This window comes from Carassius gibelio, chromosome A3 (genome assembly GCF_023724105.1).
Source record: "Carassius gibelio isolate Cgi1373 ecotype wild population from Czech Republic chromosome A3, carGib1.2-hapl.c, whole genome shotgun sequence".
Lineage (NCBI taxonomy): Eukaryota > Metazoa > Chordata > Actinopteri > Cypriniformes > Cyprinidae > Carassius > Carassius gibelio.
This window is the reverse complement of record NC_068373.1, coordinates 1,173,307-1,186,340: the sequence shown is the minus strand read 5'-3', so window position 1 is coordinate 1,186,340 and position 13,034 is coordinate 1,173,307. Positions and strand designations below refer to the sequence as shown.

The following is a 13,034-nucleotide window of genomic DNA, read 5'->3' as shown; positions in this document are numbered from 1 at the left end:
TAATACCAGTTGCTTTAAGATTTTTGGAAATTTTTCACAAATTATATAATAATCTTGAAAAAAAAAAAAAGTCAATGCCTGATCTCTGAATAATAGCAGGTTTTGCCTGGTTAGTACTTGGATGGAAGTCGGCCGGGAAATACCAGTTGCTGTAATATTTTTGGCAATTTTTACTAATTACATAATAATCTTGCAAAAAAAAAAAAAAAAAAAATAGAGTAAATGCCCAATCTATGAATCTTAGGAGGTATGGACCTGTTTAGTGCTTGGATGGGAGACCGCCTCGGAAAACCAGGTGCTCTAATATTATTGGAAATGTATTACTAATTATATAATAATCTTAAAAAAAAAGAGTCAATGCCCGATCTCTTAATCTTAGCAGGTATGGGCCTGGTTAGTAATTGGATGGGAGACCCCCTGGTAATACCAGTTGCTTTAAGATTTTTGTAAATTTTTCACAAATTATATAATAATCTTGAAAAAAAAAAAGAGTCAATGCCCATTCTTTGAATCTTAGCAGTCATGGACCTGTTTAGTGTCTGGATGGGAGACCGCCTCGGAATACCAGGTGCTCTAATATTATTGGAAATTTATTACTAATTATATAATAATCTTAAAAAAAAAAAAAAAAAAAAAAAAGAGTCAATGCCCGATCTCTTAATCTTAGCAGGTATTGGCCTGGTTAGTGCTTGGATGGGAGACCGCCTGGGAATACCAGGTGCTTTAAGCTTTAGGGTTTTCTTTCCTACTTATATAATGTACCGGCGATTAGATTGACTGATCTTTAAATAGCTCTCTCTTTGCAGCAGTCTTCGCTTATGGCCATTCCACCCTGGCTATGCCAGATCATGTCTGAGCTCGGAAGCTAAGCAGGTTTCGGCCTGGTTAGTAATTGGATGGGAGACCCCCTGGTAATACCAGTTGCTTTAAGATTTTTGTAAATTTTTCACAAATTATATAATAATCTTGAAAAAAAAAGAGTCAATGCCCATTCTTTGAATCTTAGCAGTCATGGACCTGTGTAGTGTTTGGATGGGAGACCCCCTGGTAATACCAGGTGCTCTAATATTATTGGAAATTTATTACTAATTATATAATAATCTTAAAAAAAAAGAGCCAATGCCCGATCTCTTAATCTTAGCAGATATTGGCCTGGTTAGTGCTTGGATGGGAGACCGCCTCGGTATACCAGGTGCTGTAAGCTTTTGGGTTTTCATTCCTACTTATATAATGTATGGGCGATTTGATTGGCTGATCTTTAAATAGTCCTCTCTTTGCAGTATCCTTCGCTTGCGACCGTAACAACCTGGCTATGCCTGATCTCGTCTGCTCTCGGAAGCTAAGCAGGTTTGGTCCTGTATAATGTACCGGCGATTAGATTGGCTGATCTTTAAATAGCTCTCTCTCTGCAGCAGTCTTCGCTTATGGCCATTCCACCCTGGCTATGCCAGATCATGTCTGAGCTCGGAAGCTAAGCAGGTTTCGGCCTGGTTAGTAATTGGATGGAAGACCCCCTGGTAATACCAGTTGCTTTAAGGTTTTTGGAAATTTTTCACAAATTATATAATAATCTTGCAAGAAAAAAAGAAAGGAGTCAATGCCCCATATCTGAATCTTAGCAGGTATGGGCCTGGTTAGTAATTGGATGGGAGACACTGTGGTAATACCAGTTGCTTTAAGATTTTTGGAAATTTTTCACAAATTATATAATAATCTTGAAAAAAAAAAAAAAAGTCAATGCCCGATCTCTGAATAATAGCAGGTTTTGCCTGGTTAGTACTTGGATGGAAGACGGCCGGGAAATACCAGTTGCTGTAATATTTTTGGCAATTTTTACTAATTACATAATAATCTTGCAAAAAAAAAAAAAAAAAAAAAAGAGTAAATGCCCAATCTTTGAATCTTAGGAGGTATGGACCTGTTTAGTGCTTGGATGGGAGACCGCCTCGGAATACCATTTGCTGTAATATTTTTGGAAATTTGTACTAATTATATAATTATCTTGAAACAAAAAGAGTCAATGCCCAATCTTTGAATCTTAGCAGCTATGGACCTGTTTAGTGTTTGGATGGGAGACCGCCTCGGAAAACCAGGTGCTCTAATATTATTGGAAATTTATTACTAATTATATAATAATCTTAAAAAAAAAAAAAAAAAAAAAAAAAGAGTCAATGCCCGATCTCTTAATCTTAGCAGGTATTGGCCTGGTTAGTGCTTGGATGGGAGACCGCCTGGGAATACCAGGTGCTTTAAGCTTTAGGGTTTTCTTTCCTACTTATATAATGTACCGGCGATTAGATTGGCTGATCTTTAAATAGCTCTCTCTTTGGAGCAGTCTTCGCTTATGGCCATACCACCCTGGCTATGCCAGATCATGTCTGAGCTCGAAAGCTAAGCAGGTTTGGGCCTGGTTAGTAATTGGATGGGAGACCCCCTGGTAATACCAGTTGCTTTAAGATTTTTGTAAATTTTTCACAAATTATATAATAATCTTGAAAAAAAAAAGAGTCAATGCCCATTCTTTGAATCTTAGCAGTCATGGACCTGTGTAGTGTTTGGATGGGAGACCCCCTGGTAATACCAGGTGCTCTAATATTATTGGAAATTTATTACTAATTATATAATAATCTTAAAAAAAAAGAGCCAATGCCCGATCTCTTAATCTTAGCAGGTATTGGCCTGGTTAGTGCTTGGATGGGAGACCGCCTGGGAATACCAGGTGCTGTAAGCTTTTGGGTTTTCATTCCTACTTATATAATGTATGGGCGATTTGATTTGCTGATCTTTAAATAGTCCTCTCTTTGCAGTATCCTTCGCTTGCGACCGTAACAACCTGGCTATGCCTGATCTCGTCTGCTCTCGGAAGCTAAGCAGGTTTGGTCCTGTATAATGTACCGGCGATTAGATTGGCTGATCTTTAAATAGCTCTCTCTTTGCAGCAGTCTTCGCTTATGGCCATACCACCCTGGCTATGCCAGATCATGTCTGAGCTCGGAAGCTAAGCAGGTTTGGGCCTGGTTAGTAATTGGATGGGAGACCCCCTGGTAATACCATTTGCTTTAAGATTTTTGGAAATTTTTCACAAATTATATAATAATCTTGCAAGAAAAAAAGAAAGGAGTCAATGCCCCATATCTGAATCTTAGCAGGTATGGGCCTGGTTAGTAATTGGATGGGAGACACTGTGGTAATACCAGTTGCTTTAAGATTTTTGGAAATTTTTCACAAATTATATAATAATCTTGAAAAAAAAAAAAAAAAGTCAATGCCTGATCTCTGAATAATAGCAGGTTTTGCCTGGTTAGTACTTGGATGGAAGACGGCCGGGAAATACCAGTTGCTGTAATATTTTTGGCAATTTTTACTAATTACATAATAATCTTGCAAAAAAAAAAAAAAAAAAAAATAGAGTAAATGCCCAATCTTTGAATCTTAGGAGGTATGGACCTGTTTAGTGCTTGGATGGGAGACCGCCTCGGAAAACCAGGTTCTCTAATATTATTGGAAATGTATTACTAATTATATAATAATCTTAAAAAAAAAGAGTCAATGCCCGATCTCTTAATCTTAGCAGGTATGGGCCTGGTTAGTAATTGGATGGGAGACCCCCTGGTAATACCAGTTGCTTTAAGATTTTTGTAAATTTTTCACAAATTATATAATAATCTTGAAAAAAAAAAAGAGTCAATGCCCATTCTTTGAATCTTAGCAGTCATGGACCTGTTTAGTGTCTGGATGGGAGACCGCCTCGGAATACCAGGTGCTCTAATATTATTGGAAATTTATTACTAATTATATAATAATCTTAAAAAAAAAAAAAGAGTCAATGCCCGATCTCTTAATCTTAGCAGGTATTGGCCTGGTTAGTGCTTGGATGGGAGACCGCCTGGGAATACCAGGTGCTTTAAGCTTTAGGGTTTTCTTTCCTACTTATATAATGTACCGGCGATTAGATTGGCTGATCTTTAAATAGCTCTCTCTTTGCAGCAGTCTTCGCTTATGGCCATACCACCCTGGCTATGCCAGATCATGTCTGAGCTCGAAAGCTAAGCAGGTTTGGGCCTGGTTAGTAATTGGATGGGAGACCCCCTGGTAATACCAGTTGCTTTAAGATTTTTGTAAATTTTTCACAAATTATATAATAATCTTGAAAAAAAAAAAGAGTCAATGCCCATTCTTTGAATCTTAGCAGTTATGGACCTGTGTAGTGTTTGGATGGGAGACCCCCTGGTAATACCAGGTGCTCTAATATTATTGGAAATTTATTACTAATTATATAATAATCTTAAAAAAAAAGAGCCAATGCCCGATCTCTTAATCTTAGCAGGTATTGGCCTGGTTAGTGCTTGGATGGGAGACCGCCTGGGAATACCAGGTGCTGTAAGCTTTTGGGTTTTCATTCCTACTTATATAATGTATGGGCGATTTGATTGGCTGATCTTTAAATAGTCCTCTCTTTGCAGTATCCTTCGCTTGCGACCGTAACAACCTGGCTATGCCTGATCTCGTCTGCTCTCGGAAGCTAAGCAGGTTTGGTCCTGTATAATGTACCGGCGATTAGATTGGCTGATCTTTAAGCTTTAGGGTTTTCTTTCCTACTTATATAATGTACCGGCGATTAGATTGGCTGATCTTTAAATAGCTCTCTCTTTGCAGCAGTCTTCGCTTATGGCCATACCACCCTGGCTATGCCAGATCATGTCTGAGCTCGGAAGCTAAGCAGGTTTGGGCCTGGTTAGTAATTGGATGGGAGACCCCCTGGTAATACCAGTTGCTTTAAGATTTTTGTAAATTTTTCACAAATTATATAATAATCTTGAAAAAAAAAAGAGTCAGTGCCCATTCTTTGAATCTTAGCAGTCATGGACCTGTGTAGTGTTTGGATGGGAGACCCCCTGGTAATACCAGGTGCTCTTATATTATTGGAAATTTATTACTAATTATATAATAATCTTAAAAAAAAGAGCCAATGCCTGATCTCTTAATCTTAGCAGGTATTGGCCTGGTTAGTGCTTGGATGGGAGACCGCCTGGGAATACCAGGTGCTGTAAGCTTTTGGGTTTTCATTCCTACTTATATAATGTATGGGCGATTTGATTGGCTGATCTTTAAATAGTCCTCTCTTTGCAGTATCCTTCGCTTGCGACCGTAACAACCTGGCTATGCCTGATCTCGTCTGCTCTCGGAAGCTAAGCAGGTTTGGTCCTGTATAATGTACCGGCGATTAGATTGGCTGATCTTTAAATAGCTCTCTCTTTGCAGCAGTCTTCGCTTACGGCCATACCAACCTGGCGGCGCTAGAGAGCCAACAGGAAGTGATAGGCTTGCAGCACAGAGAGAAAGGCTCAACTCTGTTTGTTTAAATTAACCGTCTGTTTCTACATATCCTGGTTTTCAGTTTTGATTTCTGTTTGGGACATTAGTTGCTGGATAGTTATTGCTGACTTTAATAAATTCCCCCGACAGCTTAGGCTGTCTGGGGGACTTTTTTGACATTTTTCTCATTGTAGCATGCTGCAGATGCACAGCATGGCTGCAGATAAAGAAACAGAACTAACCATGATGAGAAAAAGTAGCAATGGGAGGAATGAAGAGGAGGAGCAAAGAAGAGGTGAAGTCAAACAAGCAGAGATCCAAAAGCAACAGGATTCAAGTAAAGTCACAGGACATTTGTGGGAAGAGGGAGAAGAAAACAGCAGAGCAGTGCAAGGAAAATCAAAAGGGAAGTACAACAAAGAGCTGACTGTGGAAGTAGAGGTGGAGGGAACTGAAAAGATTTCAATGATGGATTTACTGAAAGGAGTAAAGAAGGAGTGTGGAGAAGTGATTGGCTGCAGGGTGAGAGGTGAAAGGGTCTATGAGCTCACAATGAAGGATGAAGAGGCAAAGAGGAAACTAATGGATGGAGTGAGAGTGAAAGGAGTAATGGTGCATGCCAGGGATATAATGAATAATGATATGGTGGTGTCCTTTATCAATCTGCCTGTGTATTTAGAGGATGAGAAGATACTCGCCAAGCTACAGGAGTGGGGAGTACGACCACTTTCACCAATCAAACGCCGGGTGTGGCCTGGAACAGATATAGTTGATGGGACACGTTTCTTAAAAGTTCGCTTCACAGAACAGGTATGTTCACTACCATACTCCACAAAGTTTGAGACTCTGAGAGGCACCGAATATTTTCGTGTCATCCATGATAGGCAAATACGTGTTTGCAGACTCTGTATCAAGCCAGGGCACATAATTAGAGAGTGCCCTGAATTAAAATGCTTCAAGTGCAATGGTGGAGGCCATTATGCAAGAGATTGTGAAGAATGGATGGGATTAGAGAGAGAGCGAGTGGACGGTAAAAAAAAAGGTGAAAGGAGGAGCAGTGTTCTGACAGAGGAGCAAGAGGAGGAAACAACTGATGTGGTGATTGGTGGAGAGAAAGACGGAGCTGAAGATAGTGAGAGAAGAAGCAAAATGGAATGGCGAGACACAGCTGAAAGTTTCAGTGAAGCGGATGAGGAGGAGGAGGAGGAGGAGATGGAGCAGTCGGAAGTGATCGAAGAAGAGGAGGAGACAGATGAAAGTAATGTGAAAGAAAGAGGTAAAGAAGAGGCAAAGAAAAATACTGCACAGAAACTGATAGAAAGCAGAGGTGGAGAAAAGGGAGACAGTGAAAAGAAAGATGGACTGAAAACAAAGATTATAAGACTGAGTTCAAAGAGGAAGTCTGAGATGGACGGAGAACAGGTTGAGCAGATAAAAGAACCACGAGCGGGTATGTGATGTATGAATGAACTGTGCATGTGTTCCTGGTTTTGTTTAGTTTTTCTTCTGGGTTACTCTCATGGCCACTGTAACTTCAATAAACATAAATGGGTTAAGGGATAAAAACAAGATGAAAAAACTTTTATTTACTTATCGGAGTGATATAATCTGTATACAGGAGACAAACTGGGAGGAGGATAAAGTAAAGGAGATGAGAGAAGAGTGGAGAGGGGACATATACTATAATAATGGTGCAAAAAATGCAAGAGGTGTGGCAATATTATTTAAAAAAGATATTGTAGAAGGTATAAGAGAGGTGTATAAAGACCAGAGGGGAAGGATCTTGGTGGTTGAATTCATGTATAGAGATATGGATTTTAGATTAATAAATATATATGTTCCAAATATAGAAGGGGACAGGAGGGAAATTTTGAAAGAGTTAAAAGGATTGATTGTGGGGAAATGTATTATAGTGGGAGATTTTAATATAAAATGTAGCAGATTGGATGTGGGAAAGGGGGTAAAATTTAGATGGGAAAAGTCTAGGGGAATGTTGATGGAGATAATGAGAGAAAAGGGGTTAATAGATGTGTGGAGGTATGAAAATCCAGAAAAAAGAGAATTTACTAGAAGGCAGTTAAGAGAAGGTATATTAAAACAGAGTAGAATAGATTTAGTGTTAGTTGAAGAGGAAATAATTAGATACATAGACGGGATAAAACATCAGGTAAATAGTTTAAGTGATCACGATAGTGTAAGGTTCAGAATCAAGGTAGGGAGTGAGGAGGTAGGAGGAGGGATGTGGATATTGAATGCAGGGTATATCGAAGAGGAAGAATATGAGATACAGATGAAGGATCTATTAAATAGGGAAGAAGAGAAGATAGATGAGTATACAAGAGACGGTGGATTAGAGGGTACAATAGCAGAGAGATGGGAGGAAATAAAGGATCAAATTAAGTTAATTAGTATAAAATACAGTAAGAAAAGAAGAGGAAAGATGAAGAAGGAGGAAATTATGCTTAGAGAAAGATTGAGAGAGGAGTTAGTTAAGGCTGAAGATGAAGAAGGATACAGTATGGAAAAATATATAGAGGTTAAGATGGCGCTAGAAAAATATGAAAGAGAGAAATGCAGAGGAGCTATTTTACGAAGCAAGGCAAAATATGCATTAGAAGGTGAGAAATGCACAGGGTATTTTTTAGGGCTAGAGAAAAGGAGACAAAGTAAGACATATATAAATGAAATAAATACAAAAGAGGGCAAAACAACCAAAGACTATGTAGAGATTTTGGAGAGAGTTCAAGAATTCTATGGAGAATTATATAAGAGAGGAGAAGTGGATGAGAGAAGTATAGATGGAGTATTAGAAAGTGTAGAAAATATTCTAAATAAGGAGGATGCAGAGTGGTGTGATAGAGAGATAGATGAGAAGGAAGTAGAAGCGGCAATAGGGGGGTTGAAAAGTGGAAAAAGTCCAGGGAGTGATGGGATTGGTATTGAATGGTATAAAACATATAGAGAAGAGGTAGCACCGATTTTAGTTAAAGTGTTCAAGGAGATGGAAAGAACAGGGATGGTGCAAGATAGAATGGTAGAGGGAGTGATAGCTCTGGTGTATAAGAAGGGGAATAGGTTGAATATAGAGAACTATAGACCAATCAGTCTATTAAATGTGGATTATAAAATACTGACTAAAGTTTTAGCGAACAGAGTGAAAAAAGTGATTGGAAGTATAGTGCAACCAACACAAAGTTAGAGCATACCAGGCAGGGATATAGCAGACACGATAGGGACAGTTAGGGATGTGATAGAGTACATGAAACGAGATAAGAAGGGAGGAATAGTATTAGGGATAGATTGGAATAAAGCATTCGATAGGGTAGAACACAAATACTTATTTAAGGTATTAGAGAAGTTTGGATTTGGAAGTAGAATGATAGGGTGGGTGAAGAGACTATATGAGAAGGCAAAAAGTTGCATAAAAATAAATGGAGTATTAACAGACAGGTTTAAGATAGGAAGGTCAGTGAGACAGGGCTGTCCCCTGTCTGCATTATTATATGCAATTTCAGTAGAGCCTCTAGCCACTCTAATCAAGAGGGATAGAAGGGTAGTTGGTATTGAGTTGCCATATGGAGGAATGTGTACTATAAACCAATATGCAGATGACACTACAATTACAGTGAGGGAAGGAAACAGTGTAAAAAGAGTTTTAGAGATAGTAAAGATGTTTGGGAAGGCATCAGGGGCAAAAATAAATGTAGATAAATCTGAATTAATGTATATAGGGGAGGTAGAGAGAGTAGAGGTAGGGATAAGAGTGGAGGAAAAATATATGAAAGTATTAGGGGTATATTTAGGGGTCGAAAGCAAAGAGGCAAGAGATGTGACCTGGACTGGGGTAATTAATAAAATAAGAACAGTAAGTGCAACATGGAAAGGGAGGAAATTAAAGTTAAATGGGAAAGTAATAGTAGTAAATAGCCTGCTGTTGTCAGTTTGTGTTTATGTAATGAGTGTAATGGAAATGCCAGGGTGGGTGATGAATGAATTGAATAAAATTGTATGTGATTTTATATGGGAGGGAAAAGGTGTGAAAATTGCACAGAAAACATTGGTGGGTAAGAGATGGGAAGGAGGCTTAAGCTTGATGGACCTAGAAATAAAAAGGGCTGCGATGAGAATAAAAACGGTGAAAAAATATATGGGAGGGCTATGGGATTATGGGTGGAAGGAATTCTTAAGGAAATATATTGATGATGTGGGAGGAATAGGGGACAATGGATGGTATATGGGCTTTAAGCAATCAATGACAGAAGGAATACCAGAAATATATCGGGAAGTATTAGAGGCATGGAGACAGTTCCTTCCCAAAATAGAATATGAATGTGAAGACATACAGGTGATTAAAAATCTACCACTATTTCTCAACGAAAAGATTAAACATAAAAATAAAACATTGTATGAATGTAAATTTATAGAAGGGGGTATAAAACAAGTGAAGGACATTATGTATGAAGTTATTCCAGGATTTCTAAAAAATAACTGCATTTATGATACTGTGTGTGATCTGGAAGGAATGGAGAACAGAGAGAAAGTAAATAAAATATATGGAAAAATTAAATCAAGTATACCTTTGCAGTGGACTAATATGATCGAACGTGAATATGTATCTAACGTGGAAAAATGTATGCCGGAGATGTATGTGGATGATAATGCTGAGAAAAACAAATTAAAAAATATGAGTGTAAAGAATATATACAGGAGAATAATAGTTGATGTTATAAAAGAACCAGCATCAGAAAAGGTGTGGAAGAAAGTATTTGAAGATTTAGATGTGAAGAAAATATGGTCAAACTTAAACATAAAATACAACAGTATAGAGTGTGAGAATAATGACTTTCTGATAAGACATAATAGAATTTGCACAAATGTGGTGTTAAACAAAATAAATAATGAGGTAAATGTCATTTGTGACGTATGTGGTAATGGCCATGAGAGTTTCTTACATTACTTTTTATGATGTGAAGAGTTGGTGGATTTTTTTGATTTTCTTAAAAATCTGTTACTAGAAAACTGGAGTGTCAAAGTTGAGACCGAGGAGGAATGGGGAAAATTGTTTTTGTTTGGAACTTTCGGGAAAAGGAAATCAACTGACATTTGTTTAATTAATTTTGTTCTGAGTCATGCCAGACTAGCAGTAGTGCTAAGAAGGAACTATGCACATTTCGAAGGGAGAAAGGTAAAAGTAAAAGATATGTTTAAGTCAATGATACAAAGAGATGTAGAGTTGATTTGTAAGTATGGAGATAAAGAGGGGAAAGAGTTTTTTTTGACTACAAATAAGTTCATACATCAAAATGTGGGGGAAGAAATATGTTTCAATTGGTAAAGAGTAACAATCTGGTTGAGAATGGCTGATGTCAATTAAGTAAATGTAAACATATTTGTGTGTATTTTATTTATGTTCTATATTTTTATTGCTGTATGATTATGAAAAATTAAGTTGATCAATTGGAAAAAACGAATCATACAAATGTATTGAAATGAAAGTCAATCGGATGGAATAATGCAATAGAAAACTGTGAATTGAAAGTTAAATAAAAAGATAAAAAAAAAAAAAGGCTATGCCAGATCATGTCTGAGCTCGGAAGCTAAGCAGGTGTGGGCCTGGTTAGTAATTGGATGGGAGACCCCCTGGTAATACCAGTTGCTTTAAGATTTTTGTAAATTTTTCACAAATTATATAATAATCTTGAAAAAAAAAAGAGTCAATGCCCATTCTTTGAATCTTAGCAGTCATGGACCTGTGTAGTCTTTGGATGGGAGACCCCCTGGTAATACCAGGTGCTCTAATATTATTGGAAATTTATTACTAATTATATAATAATCTTAAAAAAAGAGCCAATGCCCGATCTCTTAATCTTAGCAGGTATTGGCCTGGTTAGTGCTTGGATGGGAGACCGCCTCGGAATACCAGGTGCTGTAAGCTTTTGGGTTTTCATTCCTACTTATATAATGTATCGGCGATTTGATTGGCTGATCTTTAAATAGTCCTCTCTTTGCAGTATCCTTCGCTTGCGACCGTAACAACCTGGCTATGCCTGATCTCGTCTGCTCTCGGAAGCTAAGCAGGTTTGGTCCTGTATAATGTACCGGCGATTAGATTGGCTGATCTTTAAATAGCTCTCTCTTTGCAGCAGTCTTCGCTTATGGCCATACCACCCTGGCTATGCCAGATCATGTCTGAGCTCGGAAGCTAAGCAGGTTTGGGCCTGGTTAGTAATTGGATGGGAGACCCCCTGGTAATACCAGTTGCTTTAAGATTTTTGTAAATTTTTCACAAATTATATAATAATCTTGAAAAAAAAAAAGAGTCAGTGCCCATTCTTTGAATCTTAGCAGTCATGGACCTGTGTAGTGTTTGGATGGGAGACCCCCTGGTAATACCAGGTGCTCTAATATTATTGGAAATTTATTACTAATTATATAATAATCTAAAAAAAAAAGAGCCAATGCCCGATCTCTTAATCTTAGCAGGTATTGGCCTGGTTAGTGCTTGGATGGGAGACCGCCTGGGAATACCAGGTGCTGTAAGCTTTTGGGTTTTCATTCCTACTTATATAATGTATGGGCGATTTGATTGGCTGATCTTTAAATAGTCCTCTCTTTGCAGTATCCTTCGCTTGCGACCGTAACAACCTGGCTATGCCTGATCTCGTCTGCTCTCGGAAGCTAAGCAGGTTTGGTCCTGTATAATGTACCGGCGATTAGATTGGCTGATCTTTAAATAGCTCTCTCTTTGCAGCAGTCTTCGCTTATGGCCATACCACCCTGGCTATGCCAGATCATGTCTGAGCTCGGAAGCTAAGCAGGTTTGGGCCTGGTTAGTAATTGGATGGGAGACCCCCTGGTAATACCAGTTGCTTTAAGATTTTTGTAAATTTTTCACAAATTATATAACAATCTTGAAAAAAAAAAGAGTCAATGCCCATTCTTTGAATCTTAGCAGTCATGGACCTGTTTAGTGTCTGGATGGGAGACCGCCTCGGAATACCAGGTGCTCTAATATTATTGGAAATTTATTACTAATTATATAATAATCTTAAAAAAAAAAAAAAAAAAAAAAAAAAGAGTCAATGCCCGATCTCTTAATCTTAGCAGGTATTGGCCTGGTTAGTGCTTGGATGGGAGACCGCCTGGGAATACCAGGTGCTTTAAGCTTTAGGGTTTTCTTTCCTACTTATATAATGTACCGGCGATTAGATTGACTGATCTTTAAATAGCTCTCTCTTTGCAGCAGTCTTCGCTTATGGCCATACCACCCTGGCTATGCCAGATCATGTCTGAGCTCGGAAACTAAGCAGGTTTCGGCCTGGTTAGTAATTGGATGGGAGACCCCCTGGTAATACCAGTTGCTTTAAGATTTTTGGAAATTTTTCACAAATTATATAATAATCTTGCAAGAAAAAAAGAAAGGAGTCAATGCCCCATATCTGAATCTTAGCAGGTATGGGCCTGGTTAGTAATTGGATGGGAGACACCCTGGTAATACCAGTTGCTTTAAGATTTTTGGAAATTTTTCACAAATTATATAATAATTTTGAAAAAAAAAAAAAAGTCAATGCCCGATCTCTGAATAATAGCAGGTTTTGCCTGGTTAGTACTTGGATGGAAGACGGCCGGGAAATACTAGTTGCTGTAATATTTTTGGCAATTTTTACTAATTACATAAAAATCTTGCAAAAAAAAAAAAAAGAGTAAATGCCCAATCT

The 13,034-nt window shown here is 38.0% G+C and overlaps 7 pseudogenes; all 7 read left to right on the top strand.

Moving 5' to 3' along the window:
• Window positions 1–2,340: 2,340 nt before the first annotated feature.
• LOC127962057 (uncharacterized) lies at window positions 2,341–2,459 on the top strand (annotated as a pseudogene).
• A 488-nt stretch (window positions 2,460–2,947) lies between these two features.
• On the top strand, window positions 2,948–3,066 carry LOC127963038 (uncharacterized; annotated as a pseudogene).
• A 929-nt stretch (window positions 3,067–3,995) lies between these two features.
• LOC127962053 (uncharacterized) lies at window positions 3,996–4,114 on the top strand (annotated as a pseudogene).
• A 550-nt stretch (window positions 4,115–4,664) lies between these two features.
• On the top strand, window positions 4,665–4,783 carry LOC127966094 (uncharacterized; annotated as a pseudogene).
• A 6,684-nt stretch (window positions 4,784–11,467) lies between these two features.
• LOC127966086 (uncharacterized) lies at window positions 11,468–11,586 on the top strand (annotated as a pseudogene).
• Window positions 11,587–12,075: 489 nt separating this feature from the next.
• On the top strand, window positions 12,076–12,194 carry LOC127966082 (uncharacterized; annotated as a pseudogene).
• A 373-nt stretch (window positions 12,195–12,567) lies between these two features.
• On the top strand, window positions 12,568–12,686 carry LOC127963854 (uncharacterized; annotated as a pseudogene).
• Window positions 12,687–13,034: the final 348 nt, after the last annotated feature.